Source organism: Cebus imitator, unplaced genomic scaffold, assembly GCF_001604975.1.
Source record: "Cebus imitator isolate Cc_AM_T3 unplaced genomic scaffold, Cebus_imitator-1.0 Scaffold327, whole genome shotgun sequence".
NCBI lineage: Eukaryota > Metazoa > Chordata > Mammalia > Primates > Cebidae > Cebus > Cebus imitator.
In genome coordinates this window covers 2,343,004-2,356,859 of record NW_016107642.1, presented here as the reverse complement: position 1 = coordinate 2,356,859, position 13,856 = coordinate 2,343,004, and positions in this window count along the sequence as shown.

The window sequence follows — 13,856 nt, the reverse complement described above, 5'->3', positions numbered from 1 at the left end:
TTTGCCTCTGCCCTCAAGGCCTCCATAGGTGTCATTATTTCTGCTTAAAATCTTACATTTTTTTCTCTACCTAGTTAATTTTAATCTTTCAAGACCAAGATCTTTAAAAGGAATGCTCCTGACCTTTAAAGGAGAAAGATGTTTTATTCTCTCTACTTCCAAAGCATCCTCAGAAAGTATCCTAGCACCTGTCATACAAGATTACATTTGCTAGGGCATGGCTCTGTGTCTCTTGCCAGATACAAAACTTTATGAGGTGAAGGAGTGTGTCATTTTGACGGTATATCCTCCAGAGCCTGTAAGTGGGCATGGGATATAGAAAGTGCTTTTTAAATTACATAAGGAATTGTATGAGTCAATAAAACAAGTAGGTATACGATGCAAAGAAATATCTGAGGTTGGCTGGAAAGGCAGACTTAAAAGCATACCTTCTTAAGAACAATTGCTCATGACTAAATGGCTCCTTTTACAATCTCACCACCAATCTTTCCATTCTGCTGAAAACACACTTTTCAGGTCTAGCCTGCTCTCCCAAGGCCTCTAGGTGAGGCTTATCTCCCTCTGTAATAAACACGCATTGGATATCATGTATTCTTGCCTAACCAAGCTATCTCATTTCAATAAACCAATTAGCTCAACATTTGTATGTCTTCTTATGTTTTTCCCAAGTAATTAGAAAAATCCACTAGTGATCTTGTAGCTAAACATAGAACTCATCAATATCGCTTCTTTAATCTATAGGCAGCTCCACTGCTTCCGTAGATTATGATATACTGAAGAAAGACTAAGGGCTGCAAAGTCAGAGGCTTAAGTGTGAATCCCGGCTTTCTCACTTTCTATTTGTGCCATGTAGGGTGTGTTACTTGTGTTACCTTTCTCTTTAAGCCACAGGTGCTCTTCCAGAAAGCTGTGCATTACAATATCATCTATGTGTTCTTTTATAGTACAAGGAATAAGATCTAGAAAGCCTTTAATCTCCCTCAACAAAGAGTAAATTCTCTGTAGATAGGTCAACAGTAATTATGAATATTCATATGAAGAATCTTTCAATTGATATTGGATATGCCAAATTCAATTTGGTTTCATACTCCTAGATCATAGAGTTTTTGTAACTTACTGATGGGTTCACCCTGCCCACTGCCTCGACAGAACGGATTTATCAAGACAGCGGAAATGCAAAGGAGAAAGAGTAATTCACACAGAGCCGACTGTGCAGGAGACTGGAATTTTATTATTACTCAGATCAGTCTCCCTGAGCATTTGGGCATCAGAGTTTTTAAAGACAATTTTGTGGGTAGGGGCTTGAGAAGTGGGGGGTGCTGATTGGTCAGGTTGGAGATGGAATCATAGGGGGTTGAAGTTAGGTTTTCTTAATGTCTTCTGTTCTTGGGTGTGATGTCAGACCTGGCTAGGTCAGATTACTAGTCTGGGTAGCATCAGCTGATCCATGGAGTGCGGAGTCTGCAAAATATCTCAAGCACTGACAGTAGGTTTTACTATAGTCATGTTATCTCCAGGAGCAATTTGGGAGGTTCAGACTCTTGGAGCCAGAGTCTGCATTACTCTAAACTGTAATTTCTAATCTTGTAGCTAATTTGTTAGTCCTACAAAGGTAGACTGGATCCCAGACAAGAAGGAGGCCTTTTTAGGAAAGAGCTGTTATCAATTTTGTTTCAGAGTCAAACCATGAACTGAATTTCTTCCCAAAGTTAGTTTGGCCTATGCACAGGAATGAACAAGGACAGCTTAAGAGTTAGAAGCAAGATAGAGTCAGGTAGGTCTGATTTCTTTCAGTCAAAATTTGCTAAGTTATAATTTTGCAAAGGTGGTTTCATTTTCAATAAATAGAGTATATGACACATGAGTCTCTGAGTTGCAGTGGTAGAAAGGTATCTTATTACAGTTACAATAGCATTACATAAACTTATGTTAATATTGAGGTTACTTAATTTTTTGACTGGAAAGGTCCTTATTGCTCTTCAAATACAGATGTGGACATAAATGAGAAAGATGGCAAAAGATTCAGGCCTGAGTCTCCGGCTAGATTGTCTTTACCTTTGCCCAGTTCTTTCATCCTTTTATGCCATTATTTCCAAGGTTCTGTAATCCCCTGTCTCAGTACTCCATTATTCTCACTTTGTTCATATCTGGTCCACATTATTATTTATTAGACTCACTTCTTTGGTCCATAAAATTCAGTATCTCATGGTTTTCTTGAAGAGTTAGTCATATAAATCTTTTCTTTCTTTCTCATTATTCCCCGTTTGCCTCCCTAGATCCATCCTTCTTTTTCCTATATTCTGCTCAGTGGCCTGGAAGATTGACCTCAAGAGGAAAATCACCTGGATTTCCCTGCCCTTTGGCTTTCAAATGGGCTCAGCCAATGAGAGGCTGGAAAGAAACTGACCTCTGGGAAAAGAGGAAGATTGATGTAAAGATTCCTCCCACTCCCAGCTCATTACATGCCTGGTCATGGCCCTAGCAGTGGCTATTTTTGTTATGGCCACAACTACTCTTGTACAGACCCACATCCACAGCTCTATCCATCAACCAGACTTTTCCTTATCTCTTTCGGTGTAGGAGTGATAAATTTTTCCCAACATCAGAGTTCCTGAGGGCCTCATATATTCTTGTTGATCCCTGAACCCTGCCCTGACATCAATAAAAAGTTCCTTCATTAAATACTTTTCAGTTGAATCTTTCCTGCTGGAATCTGTCCAATTCAACTTTAGTATACCTTTCGTGCCAAGAAAATGATATTTGCTTGCCAGGATTTGGCTCAAAGGGCTCATAATGGGCGAGGGGATGAGATTACTCATTAAGTGATGAAATGGAGATCCACAAAGGTTAAATTACTTTCCTAATATCACAGGGTTGGTTAATTCATGGTCAATTCATTAAAATATTTATTAAAAACATAGAATCAGCCAGGCAGTAGGGATAATAGACAAATAAAATATATTTGTACCCTTAATAATTTATATTCTTGGGGGTGGTGGCTCACACCTGTAATCCCAGCATATTGGGAGACCAAGGCCTCAGTTCAATCACCTGAGGTCGGGAGTTCAAGACTAGCCTAAAAAACATGGAGAAACCCCATCTCTACTAAAAATACAAAATTAGTCAAGCATGGTGGCACCTGCTTGTAATCCCAGCTGCTTGGGAGGCTGAGGCATGAGAATTGCTTGAACCCAGGAGGCAGAAGTTGCTGTGAACCAAGATCACACCATTATACTTCAGCCTGGGCAACAAGAGTAAAAAAAAAAAAGAAAATATATATATATATATATATATGTGTGTGTATGTGTGTGTGTGTATATATATATATATGTAGAGAGAGAGAGAATATATATATAATATATATGTAATATATATATAATATATATGTATTATATATGGAATACATAGAGAATATATATATACAGAATACACACACACACACACACACACACACACACACACATATATATAAATATATATATATATATATTCTAGTATAGGAGAAAGATGTATAACCCAATATTTAAAATGTAGCAATAGTAAATACTCAGTGCTAAGGGAATCCAGAATAGAAAACTGAATTCAACCTAGGCATTGTGGATGAAACCATGAGAGAAATGGGGAAAAACATTATTATCTGACTAGAGTGAAAAGCATACGTTCAGTCTGTCCTCTCTCATTATTTCTCTTACTACCACTCTAATGAGTAAAGCCTAATCCAATCACCAGCTGTTTTCTTCAAGGCTGCTTGCAATAATCTGCTGTAAAGTAGCATATCATCTGTGCTTTCCATTATCTAATCCATTCTCTACACCGGGGTCAGAAGAATCTTTCAAAATGCAAACCTGAGACAATTCTCTGCTTACAACTATTTTTTCACTCCCAATTTTTCCTGAGACAAAGAAAAACCATGGCTAACAAGTTCTTACATACACTGCCCATCTCATGAACTTTATCTCTAGCTACTGACTTTCTCTTTTTTTGTGGTAACTTATATAATCCATTTTTAGTTCCTCGAAAAGTTCTTCTTCTTTGATTCAAAGACCTTTCCACATTCTAGATCCTGTCTTTAACATTCCTCTGAACCTCCTGTGATTTATAGCATGAAACTTCCTAGACCAAATAGCTCCCTGTCATATTCTCTTGTTACACCCTATGGTTACTCTTTACAGTATTTATCTAAATTCTATTTTTTTTTTGTTGTGGTTCTTAAGTTTTTCACTTCTTGAGAAGTCGTATGATTTCCATCTCTTCACTACTTTAGCCTTAGTGTTAGATTCAGTGCTCTATAGATAGTAAGAGCTCAGTAAATAATTTTTGAAAGAATATGTGAATCTAAGAAAGCTCAGACTGTGAGAAATCGTTTTGCATTAGGGGAATGTGAAAGTTGTTTGGAGTGATGAAATGTGGTTGAAGACTGCAAAGGGCAAGTCTTGAAAGGGCCTTAAATGGACCATAGGAAATTTGGACTTTTTTTCTGGTGTGACAGTCATTATCAGCATCATTATCATTATCATTATCATTATTGCTTTTAAAAACTTGGACTTGTTCAGATTTGTGGACTGGATGAAGAATGAGGTGATGCAGAAAGAAACTATAATCACACAGACCAATTAAAAGAAAATGAAATGATCTAGAAACAAATATTAAGAGCATACACTGAAGTACTGCTTCTCAAATTTGGTGCCTATTATAATCACTGGTTGAGGTCATAAAGCCCACAGGGGCCCAGCCTTCTCAAAGTAGGATAGATCCTGAGCCTTTTTATTTTTATCAAGTTCCTCGAGAAATTATGAAACCCATACAAGTTTGAGGACCTCTGAAGTAAAGTTAAGGCAGTGAGATATAGTCTTGATCTGGCTCAATGATAAAAAGTAAAAGAGCACAAGAGAGGAGTACATATTAACTCTCAGGTTATTACCTAATGTGGGGAGGCATAACTAGGCATACTGGCATGAAACCCAATTGTATTCTCCTCAGATTGTGGTGTCTGGGCTCTGCAAAATCTAGCTCAGGGTGTCATATAAGAGATTAAAAAATAACTTGGGTTTTCTAATTACAAGATATTTATATTTTTAAATATAAACATATTTGTAAATATTAAGTTTATAAATATGTTTATATTTATAAATATATATATATATTTCTATGTGGAATATTGCTGTATTGTCAACTTGATGTATCCATAAAAGAAAACGTGAAATTCACTGTAGTGCTTTTGAGTTTGCTAGGGCAATATTTGCCCATTTGTTGCCAAATCTATTGTGATTCATGGAAGTTTAGCATCGCATCCAAACTCTGGATAAATGTTAAATTTTTTGAAAGTATCCACTGTGAAGGTGTTTACTTATTCACTGAATGTTTAAAGGTACCACATGCATGATAGCATGGTGCTAATATTTGCTGATCTTTGGTACTACTGAAATTTTTTTAATGTGTATTGCAGATTTAATATTAGTTTGACATCTGTTTGATGTCTGGTGAACAGTAATACTCCTTACCATTTGGACTTTAATATAAAATATAACATTGGGCAATTTTTCAGGAGCAGGAATTAGAAAAGATCCAAATAATGCAGTGGTCCATTTTGTTATGATTCCTTAGTCTAAAACTACCACAGAATATAATGTACTCTAAATTTTTAAAATGTAAACAAAATATTTCTTCATTTGTTGCAAATGAGAGACAACCTGATAGCAGAAATGACTTCAGTTCTGGTTCAAATACTGCTAACCAACTCTAGGACTTTAGGCTAAGCACTTAATCTTATTTGAGTGTCAATTTCTTAAGTTTTAAAATGATGGAGATGACTAGTCTCTAAATATTGTCACTCATTCCACAATCTGCGATTCTAGGTCCTACTGACTGAACATCTCTATAGATTTTAATAAAAATATGATTTAATTTGGGAATATCTGTTATAATCTGAAACATATGCTTCCAAGTCTTTGACCTTAATTTTACTATAGACATCAGATGTTCCTTCATGGAATCTACCCTGCATTTTACCAAAGGAACATCAGTTTTGCTTGTGTCTAGAGCAGTGTCAAGCTGACTGAAAAATATGCTGCATTTGTTAATATTATCATTAAATTATTTCTTAATTAAGGTTTTAAATACCTCCAATGATATAGTCCAGTGCCATTTTAGCATTAGAAATTACATAAGCACCCTTTAAACATTTTTATTTTTATATTTATTGCAAAATACTTTTGCTAAATAAATGAGGATTCAAAAATAATTCTGACATACATATTAACATATTAATTGATTAAATATGCTGCTGTTTCATTTCTCCTAATAAATGAATATTTTCTTACTAATAACAGTAACTATTTCCATTATTTATCTAAAATTTGCTGTTAAACATTTTATTTTAATTTCTTACCTATAATAAGAGTTTGAGCTATAAAAATAGTAAAGTTTCCCCAATTTTAACTTACTAGAATGGAGATATGTATATATCTTCTTGGTTTATAGTAAATCTGTGGAGAAATATATATATATATATATATATATATATATATATATAAAATATATTATGATATATAGAAATATACATATAATACATTATATAGAATTTTTGCAATCTACAACTTTACTATTTGTGAAGAATATAGCTTATTAAAAGAAAAAGTGTACCCCTCTGTGATTAACGATTAAGCCAAGGCAAATCTTTGACTCCAAAAGGAAGAATGGATAATAAACAAACACATAATTCATTAGACTTGGCATACTTCAGTGCTTTGCCTCTCTGAGTCTAAGTTTCGCAATACGCAGGTGCTGGTGGGGAAAGGGCAGGGTAGTAATCACCTTGAGAGATGGAGTAAATTATCTGGGATAACAGCAGAACAGCTCTTGCCCTACAGTTATCAGTCAGTGGATAATAAGCACTATTTTATGACTAAGAAGAAGAATTAAACTACAAATAAGAAGACTCCCCGGACTCAAGCTTTTTTTATAACTACATGTTAAAAACATACTTACTTTATTTTGCCTCATGCTGGTTTTTTTTTTACATTTAGTCAGACAAATGTCAATAAGCACATTGGGCTTCTTAATCCTGTCTTCCTTAGTTCTGTTTCTGATCCTGTATTGTTGGTCAGAATTGGTCAGATATTTACAGAATCTGAGGATCAAGTGTTGATTGTTTTCTCCCAATATAATTTAGCCTTTTTCAAATTAGCTTATCACTGTAGCCTTTTAAATAGCCTTGTCCTTTTTTCCCCCTAGAATCCATTGATTACTCCATAAAGAAAAATTAAGTATTATCAAACATGCACCCTCATGAGAAAGAAATAATTTTAGTATTTGGCAAAAGAAATTCTAGAAAGCATAGCGGAGGTATGCATTAACCTCTCCTCTGATTATTTTACCTCATTATAGCACTATCTTCTCTGGTCCCTTTATCCCAGGTTACTTCTAGCCCCATCCTGTTTAGGTGCCTTACTTGGCTACTTGGAGCCTTCTGCTCCCACAGAGCTGCCTGTGATGTTTGTGCTTGGGAAGTCCAGGTAACTCATGGAAAGGAGTGGAGAAAAGAGGCAGGGAGAAGAGGGGGAAAAATCCAATTTTACTGTACTTTGCAAATGTACAAAATGTACTTGTAAAGATGACCTCTTATATATACTCACTATACCCATTTATGGGCTGGCTAGGACGGGACTTACTGTCTCCTTGATAAAGACATTGGGGCTCACAAGGGTTAAATAACTTGTTCAAGGTCATGGTATTTGGAAACATTCCAAACCAGTTAAAGTCTATATCTTCCAAATGCAGCTCCAGGATTCTTTCCACTAGTTCATTCCAACATCTCTATTCTGGGACTATTATCGGTAGCGCCTGAACTTGTCTTTGGGAATTCCCGTCATTCACGCAAGGGTTTCATGAAGTACTTTGATTATGAAAAAAGAAGAAACCTTAAAGCTTTGCTATGATAACAACTAAGAATGTTAACACCTAATATATTAAAATAAGACGTAAGGCTTTAGTGAAGATATGTATCCTTTCACTGTATCTTCTCAAAAGCAAAGGGATTAACATTGTCAGAAGCTTCCCCCACAGCCGACAAGAGAAGAATAGTAGGAGTAGGTAGTTATGTTACTACCTGAATTTGCAAATTTTCTTCTTTGAATCCAGGAGAAAAGGATGAGATTGTTATGAGATCAATATTGGCTTATTTCATTCAGTACAAACATAGTACCTACCAATGGTAGGGAGCAGGGCAGTACAATGCCTTGAACACATGCTCAGAACAATAAAATGAATTGTTTTTATGTTATCAGATGAATGAGATCAAAGCATTCAGAAAATGCCTCTGAAGTTTGAGGAAATAAATACTTCATAGTTCATAATTGTTCAAATAAGTTGTTTTGACAATAAATAAGCCAGCAGCATATTTTTTGAATATTTTTCTTTTGTAAAGATGGTTCTAAGCCATACATCACACTAGAATTATTTCAAAAATTTTTTAAATGAAATGAAACAGCAATGCCTATTTCAAACCAATTAAACCTCTCTCTGAGGAAAGTGCCTGGATATATATTTTTTAAAGCTCCCTAGGTGATTTGAGTCTGTGGCCACAGTTGAGAAACAGTGGTTTGTAACATCAATGGTGTTGGGTAACCTAAGCAAGAAAGCTTCTTTTGGTCATGCAGATTTAAGTGCATCTACTTCAGGGTCAGTGATAATGTGCCCTTTCTTCTTTTTCACCATGGCTCTATTCACAATTCCTCAGTCTTCTGAAGAGGATCTAAGGTGGACACACCAGTCAACTTGCAATGATAAGTGGAACGTAGGAAGAGTAATGTGAGCGCTGATGCAGGGTCCAAGTCCTGTACAGCTTCTTACTGCTTAATTACAAGTTCCTATGACTGTTTCTTGCTTCTTGCTTGTCTTCTTCCATCATTTTCTTTAACCTTTTTCTCATTTCTCAACTTATTTATTTCTTTGTTTCTTAGTTTCTTGCGTGTGTGTGTGTGTGTGTGTGTGTGTGTGAGTGTGTGTGTGTGTTTGCTTTCGTTTTTTGGGAAAATATACTTGCTTGAGGGTAAGAAAGGGAGTCTAAAACCAGCGCTAACGGGCATCCATGGTAACTCCAGCTGGTTCTACCAGGTTCACCTTAATTTTGGGTTCAATAATCATTTTTCAAATGGCTTAGATATTTGTATGATTCACAGCTGTCCTAGATGATCACAGCACAACTTATCTTTTGTTTTAAATGTCATACACAAGGAATACTTGCAATATATTAGTTGGTTAAATTTTGGTGGTCATTTTTCAATAACCATTAATTCACTATCTTTTTTTTGTTATGGATAGTTAATCTATAACATTCTCAGTGAAGACCATAACCTATCAATTAATGTACCTTTCTGAAAGCATGACTGATCTAGAATTCCAGGGAAGGAAAAGTTTTTGAGAGAGATGTCTAGTTATTTCAAAAGGCTTTCTTTAGTCTCCATTGTCCAAAAACAAAGTTATATTGGAGAACAAATTGTACAGTAAATGTTCATGTTTTCCTTGTGATCTAACATGTATAAATGTAAAAGTCATGCACAAAAATTATGCACTAGAGATGGTTACAAATAAAGAGTCTAGAGAATAATGTGTGATCTTGCTTCCTTTAATGTATGTATTTGTGTCAATACCAGTGTCTGAGCAGTATACAGTTTCACTTTCCTTTAACTCCACAGTAAACTCAAGATCATTTCCGGACCCTTCTCAGCTTTTCCAGCTCAAGTTGAGCTACAGGTGGGGAGGGGAGGTAGAATGTTTCTGCTTCAACAGAGATTTTCTCAATCCACATTGAATGAAATATCCATGTGTCTAACAGTTCACTTATTAATCTTGATTCTGAGTTCTTTCTACAACTAGAATTTTTAGTTCCTCAGCAAGTCTAGCAAGTCCCATTTCTAATGAAATAACCTTTAACTAACTCCTCATTTGACTCTCTATCAGGTAAAATTTAAGAACACTAAGTTAGTCCTAGATTCTTCTCAAGGAGCCTTCAGACCATTGAGTGAGAAAGATATACATGATCAATTTCATTAAAGCACAGTAAGTGCCATAATAACACAGAAGAGGAAAAGACACATGCTGCTTAAAGGAGTAATAAAAGAATACCCTCAAAATTATACATAATCTCAGCCTTGAAAGATAATTAGTAGTTAGCTAGGAAAAGAAAACGGCGACTATTGGCATATTCAGAGATGATGTGGAATTCACAGTAGTTAGATCAAGACATTATCAAGAAGGGGTGGGTGGAGGGAGGATTCTGAAATGTTTAATGAAAGTCTGATCTTGAAGGTTTTGTTCTCTAAGCACTTTGGACTTGATTCTTTGGTAATAAGGCAGTAAAAGAAAATTTAAAGCAGCAGTGATTTGCATTTGTTTTTTACAAAGTTATTCTAGTATGTGAGGATTAATTAGGAATTAGTAGCAGGTAAGGCAGTACAACAAAAGAGATGTCCCTAGCCTTGGAGAGAAGATGGAGAAGAGGATTAATACTTTTGAGATGTTCATGAAATGTAACTGACAGGGATTACTATGGTTGGGCTTAAATTGTAAAGGGGTTTGCTTAGGAGAAGGTTAACTATGAAGTACCTGAAATCACTAGAGATAATTAACAAATCACTATAAATTCATGCTTGATGTTTGACAGAGAGTTAAAGTACATCAATGTACTAGACAAAGCGGATAGTGGTTAGAATGGGAAGACAAATTTAAAAAGGCAAAACTCCAATGGCAGGGTTTTCATTGTCAGATTTCAGAAGGTGCTATCTTTAGTAGAATTCTTCACTTTCGGAGTTTAGTAGGATTTCTACAGGTTCAACTGAACGAATTATCTTCTGACTCATCCAATATAAATTATATTTTACATCCCCTTTGAATCTCCAAGAAAAGAATTAGCTTAATTGGCAGCATATTATTCTTTTTTTAAAGACACTGAGGTATTAGAACAGCAGTGATATATTTCTTCATAACAGTAGTGATTACTAATTACCTTGAAATGTTAACTAGAAGTGCAATGCTAAGGGTTATATTTACAATTCTGTAAAGTGAGAACAATACATAGCTTTATTTTATAACAGATGAAGAAAATGAAGCCTGGAGAGTTCGGTAACTAGGGTTCAACTTTGAGTTTAATGTCTCCAAGATCCCATGCTCTACACCAGCGGTTTTGAAGTGTTATTGATGCCTAGATCCACCTTGAGATTTTGGCTTAATTGCCTCAAGTGAAACTCAGGCGTTGGTCCTAAAAGGTCCCCTGATAGTTCTAATTACAGCCAGATATGCAAACCACCGCTTTAAACATTGTCACTTCACTACCTTTTATTTTGGAAGATACCATCACAGAGCACATTTTCAATGGCTCCCCCTGGAGCTCAATGCAGATAGTGCAGCTAGTGCGCTACGGAGTTGCACAGCGTGGCAACGGTGACTAAACACAAATTCATCCTCTGAAAACCCCTCAAATCCTAGAGTTTTAATAAGTATAATTAATTAATTTAAAGCCTTTGTTTATAGTAAAAAATGAGATTCTGGAAAAATTTTCTAACTCATTAGGATTATGCCATAGTTTTTATCATATTGTTTTTCTATTTATCAGGAAAAACTATAATCAATATATTTATTTGATTGAGTATAGGTATAACCAATAAAAAATCACAGATTGAGAATATTTTAACTTTTGAAATGAAGAGCAATGTCATGATGTGACTATTCATAGCTATTTTGGATGATAGAAATGACATAACCACAGAAGGAGGAAATTAGAATGAACTGCCAATCTCCAAAGTGCAGCTTTCTCACTGCTTTGGAAATCCTCTGGCTTTATTCACTCATGTGAGGACTTCACAGAGCTACTGACACACCAAGAAGGGGTCGAGAACCTATCCAACAATAACAAAATCAAGGAAGAGGCAGGACAGTGCTAGGCTGAAGGCTGACTCTAGACAGTGAGCTCTGTTATAGCACTGGGAGGGTGCAGTGTGATCCTGGATATCACCAGGAAAGTTTTGTGAATGAAGTCACGGGAATGGAAGGAGAGCAATATCAACATTTGTTCTTATGGAAAGAGAATGGGCATTGGAGATAAACCAGTCTACTCTCATATTTCACTAGCTGTGCAATCTTAGATCAAATCATTAACAACTCTGAATTTCAGTTTGCTTTTCTATAAAAAGAGGTGATAATGAACTTATAAATGTGAAAGTACCTAACCCAGAACCTTGTTACTGATTTTTTTTTTCCCCTCCATGTTGGCTTCAGCTGAAAGATAGTGGTAAGGAAAGCAGAAAGCTCCAGGGGATGGCAAGGTGGTGTTGGTAAATCAAAGAGAAGGTGAAAATGAGGTGGGCGAGACATGGAATAGTTGCAAGTACAGACACACACAATCAATTTCAACTGCTTGCGAAAGAAAAACCACCACTGTAACCCAGCAGCCTCTTGTCCATCCTGGAATAATTCAGCTTGCCTTGCTTTTGGCAGCACGGGCTGGATACTCTGTAGGGTCCCCTTCACAAACAGCACACGCTACAGTCACTTCATTTTCTAATGCTGCTGCCTGAGTTTTCTTTTAATTAAGAAGGCTGACCTTTAGCATGAGGCTTTATTTTTTTTCTTCCTTTAGCTTACTATGATCCTAATGGAAGCTGAATATCTGATAGTTAAGAGGCCCAAGGTTTCACTGATAAGGCTAACATGTTGTTTCTGTATTTACAGAAAAAAATATTAATAGGCATAATTATAGATGCGTAAGGCAAAATCCCTTTCAGATAAATCTGACCTTAAGTAGGTGAGAACAGGAGGAAATAAAAGATAAAGCCTGGAGGAGCACCTATCAAAAAGGACATCCCATATACCAAGTAACTGAGGCCCTAAGAATACATGCCCTTATAATTAGCCATATTAAAAGCATATGAAAGTTAGATTCTTACTCAATCCTCTAAGCCTCTGTATATGGAGAAGTAGCTACTTAAGCCTCTGTTGTGCACAGCGTCTGTGGTGCTCTCTAGACAGAATGGCCAAATGAACCAGTGAGAAGGGGAGAGTGACTGGTTATGGCAAATGCCATGGGGCTGCAGCCCTGCATGCCCTGTCTTTGCCCCTGGTTGATGATGTTGTCCTTTGTCCTTTATAGTATTAGCAGGCAGATGGGGACCCCCAAGCACTGGCAGACTGGAGAGAACAATGCGTCATTTGCTCTGTCCTGGATTTATCCGTAAACTCCCATGAGCCAGCCTCTGCTTAGAGAGTTTACGAGATCTGCCCTGACCTTAAGTGTAACAGCCATAACTGTTATGTTTGTTCTTTCTTCTTGGGTGCCCTTTTCTCTTTCTATTAGGGAATACATTTTGTGGGCTCTTCACAGAGACTGTTCACCTGAATGGAATTCTGAATGGAGATTCTGTTACTAAACTAGAGCTAACTCTGCCTGTTCCTGACTGTGTCTGCTGACCAAGGAGTGCCCCATTGTCATATTGTCGTTAAGTGCTTGGCCTCACACTAGGATCACTCATTTGGATGATGACGATTTTTTTTTTTTTTTGGACACTGAGGGTAGCAGCTTCGCATTCACCTCCATATGTATCATGAGTCTTTCTTAGCTTCGCCGCATTAGTAAGCAACCGCTATCATTGGTTTACCAACAGATTAAACAAAATAATACCAGGACTATTACAGGTAACTCTTGGGTCCAGAGAAATTCTGAAGTTTGTGTTTCCCCCACTGTGCGCACCTTTAATCCTGCACTCTGACAGCAACAAGCAAGTATTGAAGGCAGAGTAGCAGATTTCAATTCCCTTCTGTTAAAGATTTGCCAAACATCATTAAATACAAAATAGAGCAAATAA